The sequence below is a fragment of the Cavia porcellus genome, unplaced genomic scaffold (genome assembly GCF_034190915.1).
Source record: "Cavia porcellus strain 051 isolate PalLab524CR breed Dunkin Hartley unplaced genomic scaffold, mCavPor4.1 scaffold_11, whole genome shotgun sequence".
Taxonomy (NCBI): domain Eukaryota; kingdom Metazoa; phylum Chordata; class Mammalia; order Rodentia; family Caviidae; genus Cavia; species Cavia porcellus.
Window position 1 is genome coordinate 40,877,123 of NW_026947494.1, and position 5,721 is coordinate 40,882,843.

Below are 5,721 nucleotides of genomic sequence, written 5' to 3' on the forward strand. Positions count from 1 at the left end.
TACCATCCTATTTTCAAACCAATCCAAAATATTTTTTTTATACTGGCGATCAAACTCATGACCTTACGCTTCCCAGGCAAGTGCTTATGTCACTGAGCTATATCCATGGCTATTTTTTCTTTTTCTTGGAGTTTTACATTAAAATCTTAAATAATAACCATTCTGATCTTTTTTTTATACTAATGTTTCCTTAATCTGGCAGGAAGATTTACCATTCTGAAAAATAGTTTAGATGATCTGTTTCTTTTATAAATTTTGCTATTATTCTAACTGATTCCAGAATGAAGCCTAAAACCTTTGTAAACTTTGTGTCTATTGAGCTCTTTTCCTTTACTTTCTCTAACTCATCCCTTTCTTTTCTCCTTCATGACATTGATTTACTGTAATCCATGCAAACTAGGTAAACTACATACTTCAACTGCAGTTTGCTCTTTTACTCTCCATGTTGTTATATTCCTATAATCTATCATACAGAGCATAAATCTGGTAAAAATATAGACTTTGTCTTGTTAATTTTCATTAGTAGATCATAATTAGGGCTAGTAAACTCTATGTCCAATAAAATAAAGATTAGATACAAAATTAATTCTGCCAAAAGCAGGCAGCTTAGTAAAAGAAAAAACTAAAACCTTACACAAATCTTTAAAGAAAAACTCATTATAAGGGTATTCTTTTTCGTGAATTCTGTCCAACAATTGTTGCTTTTTGATTCTTGACAATAGCCATTCTGATTAGAGTAAAACTGAATCCTGGCATTGTTTTGATTTGCATAGCTAAACATTATGAACATTTTTTCCTGTATTTACTGGCCATTCGTACTTCTTTTGAAAATGTCTATTCATGTGCTGATTTTTTGTTTGTGTCATTTGTTTTAAGGCAGTAATTTTTTTACTCCTTTCTATAATATAGATTAGTCCTCTGTCTGCATAGTAACTGATAGACTTCTAGGAAGATGCTGAATTGGTAACCAGCAAAGTAAGAGCCTCTCCAAGAGATCTCTATACTTCTACAGACACAGGAATATAGCAACACGAGGAAGAGAAGGAGGGAGATAGATCACCAGGACCCAGGAAGAATCTGAAGTAAGCACTGAAGCCTGAAGGTAAAGCAAAGAGAAAAACTTCAGCTAAGAAGGTGGTGGCAGGTAGCACTTTCTTTCTTCCTGATTCCACACTCACTGCATGGGAGGGCAGCAAAAACCTACAGATGCACAGTGACTACTGGTCACTCCAGAGGCCTTCCAGGAGCAACATATCAGTGGAGCAGAGCAGAGAATGCAGCAGATTGCAGTGGCTGATGAGTTATTCTGATTCAGCTGTCCTCTAGAAGAAGGCAATTGGCCAGAAGCCATTTTGGAGAAGGGAAAACTGAGCTTAGAAATCAGAGCAACTTCTGCCTGCTTCTAACTGTTCTCATTGTCAGGGTCAGAGAGAGGAGTTCAATTGGCAGGAAGTTAGACATAGATTGGAAGCCAGCAGGGAGCCACACTGGAGCCAGAAGTAAGTATACAGACTGCTACAGACTGAACAGGGCTGGTCCACGATGGCCAGAAACCAGCCTGAACTTCAGGGAAAATAAAGGTGTGGTTGCTCTGGCATTATCCACTACCTTACGTAAAGCTACAGCTGGCTTGCTGAGATTTATTAACTAGGATCGAGACAATTCTCTCTCTCTCTCTCTCTCTCTCTCTCTCTCTCTCTCTCCTTCTGTTTTGATTTATTTTGTTTTTTTCTTGATTGTTATTTTTAGATTAGTGTGAAAATGGTTTATAGCTTTTTCGTTGGCATTCTGTTCTGTTCCTGTTTTAATTTCTTCTTCTGCTCTTTCTCTCTGTCATATTTGCCAGTTTCCCAAAGTTTGTCCTCCAGCTTTGCTTCTAAGCTCTTCTATTTTTCCCACAAGTCCCTTTAACATTGTCTCTCTTGAGGATAAAATCATTATATTGAAGGCTTACTTATTGCATATAATTTTGTGGTTCAGGGAACAAATTAATAGTTACAGTTTGTCATTTTCTAGATTGTTTTTGATTCTATTGTTATTGCTGATTGTACCACACTAGCCAAAGAGACGTAATTGTTCTAACCAATTGTTCTTCCTGGTATATCAAAACTGAGATTGACTAAGAGTCAGTCATAAAAATGTTACAGACAAGTGACAGAGAAACAGGGTTGGCTAAGTAGGCAGCAACTTTTCATCACTAATACATTGAGAAGGTAGATTCTTGCAAATGACTCAAAGCCCAAAAGCCAACTATTCCTGGAAGGCACCTCTGAAAATTAATCATTTCTTAAGGATTCTAAACCCTAGTAATAAAACTATTCACCAAAGGCAATTTAAAAGCATTAGCCCAGGAATTAAACTAGAAAGAAAATGAGAAGACATTTAAATAAAATGCAACTGCAGGCTTCCAGCTCACCAAAGGCAAATCCAGGGGACAATGATTTGAATAAATCCAAAAGCTACATGCCTGGACTCTCTGAGTGGTAACAGCAGAAGTTACAAAGCAAATGAATGATGCTCTAGAAAAAAATCAAATCAGAAATAATTTCTTAGCTAGCTACAGAGATAGCTAAGACAATAATGAAAGACATGCAGAGTGACTCCAGAACAGATAGAGACATCAAAACAGAGGCACCTAGGAAATTGATGCAAATCATGAAAATCTAACACAGGAAAAAAACAGAATCTGTGAAACTGATTCAAATGTATAACCAAGACTTTAAAATTTCCATAGGTATATGTAGCAGAATGAACCAATGTGAGAACAGAATCTCAGATATAGAAGACAAATTACAATTAATGAAAATAAAGATTGCATAAATATGGCAAGGGACTACAAGAAATCAATGCAGCAGCTTCTAGATGATGCAAGAAAGAGTAACATGAATTTGCTGTCAGTGAAAAAAACAGGAGATAGCACAGACGACATAAATAACCTGTTAATGGCAGAAAAATTCTCAACCATGAAAAAGAATTTGATAAACAGATAAGTGAGTCATATAAAATTCCAATTATTCATGTTAAAAAGAAATCTACAGCAAGGCATATAACAGTCAAAATCCCAGAAATTCAACACAAGAAAAGATTATTGAAAGATATTAGGAAAACAAACAAATGACATACAAAGAAAACCCATCAGAATCACAGCAGACTTCTCAGTACAAACACTCAGGTCAGGAGAATTTTGAAGTGAATTTGTTTGCCCTAAAAGGTAACACTATCTAATCCAGACTGATATGCCCCAAAAAACTATTTTTTTTGAAATTTATGAGAAATAAGATACATCCATGACAAAGAAGAGGTCATGAACACTAAGGAAATACATGAACACCATCCAACGCTCCAAAATGTTCTGAAGGACATTCTAAAGAGAGATAACAAGAACTACAATTTCATGAAGCCTAACAGAATGAATCAAGCAATTAAATGGACAAAGGAAAGGAAGTCAACAACAGGAAAATAACATGGAAAGAATAAGTAATGTGCATTAGTTATAACCATCAATGTTAATATTCTCAATTAACCCATAAAAAGAACAGACTGGCAGAATGAATTAAGAAGAGCCAATAAGAAACACCTTCAACTCAAAAAAATTCACACACTGAAAATTAAAGGATGGAAAACTATACTGCATGTGATAGGAAATCAGAAAAAAGCAGTGCTAGCTATTTTACTTGTAGAAAAATTATATTTCAACCAAGATTGAAAGACAGAAAATGTCACTACATCCAAAAAATCCAAGAGGAATACATAACAATCATAAATGTATATGCACCAATACTAGTGCACCCAACTCTATAAAATAAATAATAATGGACATGAAAAATCAATAAAGACTAACACGGTTGTAGTGAGGACCCTCAATATCCCACTGTCACAAAAAGACAGATTGGACAAAAAATCAAGCAGTAAATATTAGAACTGAACCAAAATTTGAATAAATGGACTTAATAGATGTCTATATAGTACTTCACAATATCAGAATACTTATTTTTCTCAGCTTCACGCTGGACATTCTCCAAAATAAATCACATAGAAGCTTATGGAATATGCCTAAATAAATGCAAAGGAACTGATGTTTTCCAATACGTATTATCAGACCATAGTGCAATGAAATGGGAAATCAATCATAAAAACTTCAAAAACACATGGAAATTTAAAAAACCCTCTTGAATAATTAAAGGATCACAGATGCTATGAAAGAAGAAATTAGACAGTTTCTCCAATTTTATAGTAATACTAGTACAACATATCAGAATCCATGGTAAACAATAGAAACACTCCCTTGAGGGAAATTTATTGCAGTGAATCACCATATCAGGAAAAACAGAGTACGTAAGTAAATTCTTAAATAAAGACGTTAACATTAAATCTCAAACTTCTAGAAAAAGAACAGCAAGTTAAGCCCAGTGCTTATACAGGGAGGAATTTATAAAGATCAGGTCAGAAGTTAACCTGTTGAGGACTAAGAAATAAATACAAACAAACAACAAATCAAAGTGTTTGTTTTTTGAAAGATTAAATAAAAATTTTAAACCCTTAGCCAACATTATCAAAAAAGTAAAGAAATAACTCAAATCCATGCAATTAGGAATGAAAAGGTGAAATCACAGCAGATCCTGCAGAAATCCATATCATGAATATCCTCTTTGAGAACTTGTATTCTAATAAGAAGGAAAATGTAGAAGAAATGGATAGATTCCTAGATACATGTGAATTAACAAAGCTAAATCAATAAAATATAAAAATTCTAAATAAACCTATATCTATCAGTGAAATTGAAGATTTAATTAAAAACTTACCAATGAAAACAAAACTGACAGAACTGACAGATTCACTGTTGATTATGCAAGAAATTTAGAGAACATCTAAAGTCATTATTTCTAAACTCTTTAATGAAGTTGAAAGTGAAGGCCAAGGATTTAGCTCAGTGGTACAAGCACCTGCCTGGTAAGCATGAGGTTGTGAGTTTGATCCCTGGTACAAAAAAAAAGTGAAATAATATTCCCAAATTCACTTCTGCAAGCAAGCATTACCTTGATACCAAAACCAGAGAAAAGCCCAACCAAAAACAGAATGACAGGTCATTCCCCTAGTGAACATAGATGCAAAAATCTTCATTTAGATACTGTCAAACAGAATACAGCAAATCATCAAGAAGATCATATACCACGACCAAACAGATTTAATCACAGGGATACAGGAATGGCTCAACACACAGAAGAGTGGCTGACAATGTTTTGTTCCGCTCTGTAGACTGTCTCTTCATTGTACCGATTTGTTCATTTATTGTACAGAAACCTTTTTATTTGCTATAGCGCCTTTTGTTGATTTTTGATATTTTTTCTTGTGACATGAGTTCAGGCAGTCCTCACCTGTGTCTGTGATTTTAAATATTTCTGCTATATTATTATCCAGCAGTTTGAAAATTTTCTGTCTTTATGTGTAGTTTTTTGATTCATTTTGATTTGATTTTACTGCAGAATATGAGATATGGGCCTAGATTTGTTCTTAGGCACATGGATAAATACCTAACAACTTTATTTAAAAATAATATCTATATTAAAATTAAAAATTAAAATTAAATAATATAGATTTATGATGCTTTATCATTAAATCCATGTAATTCACATATAAATTCTTTTTCTTTTCAGTTATAAAATAGATGCATAATCAAGAACAGACACAAAAACATTATATTAGAGTTGCTTTGAAAAGAAT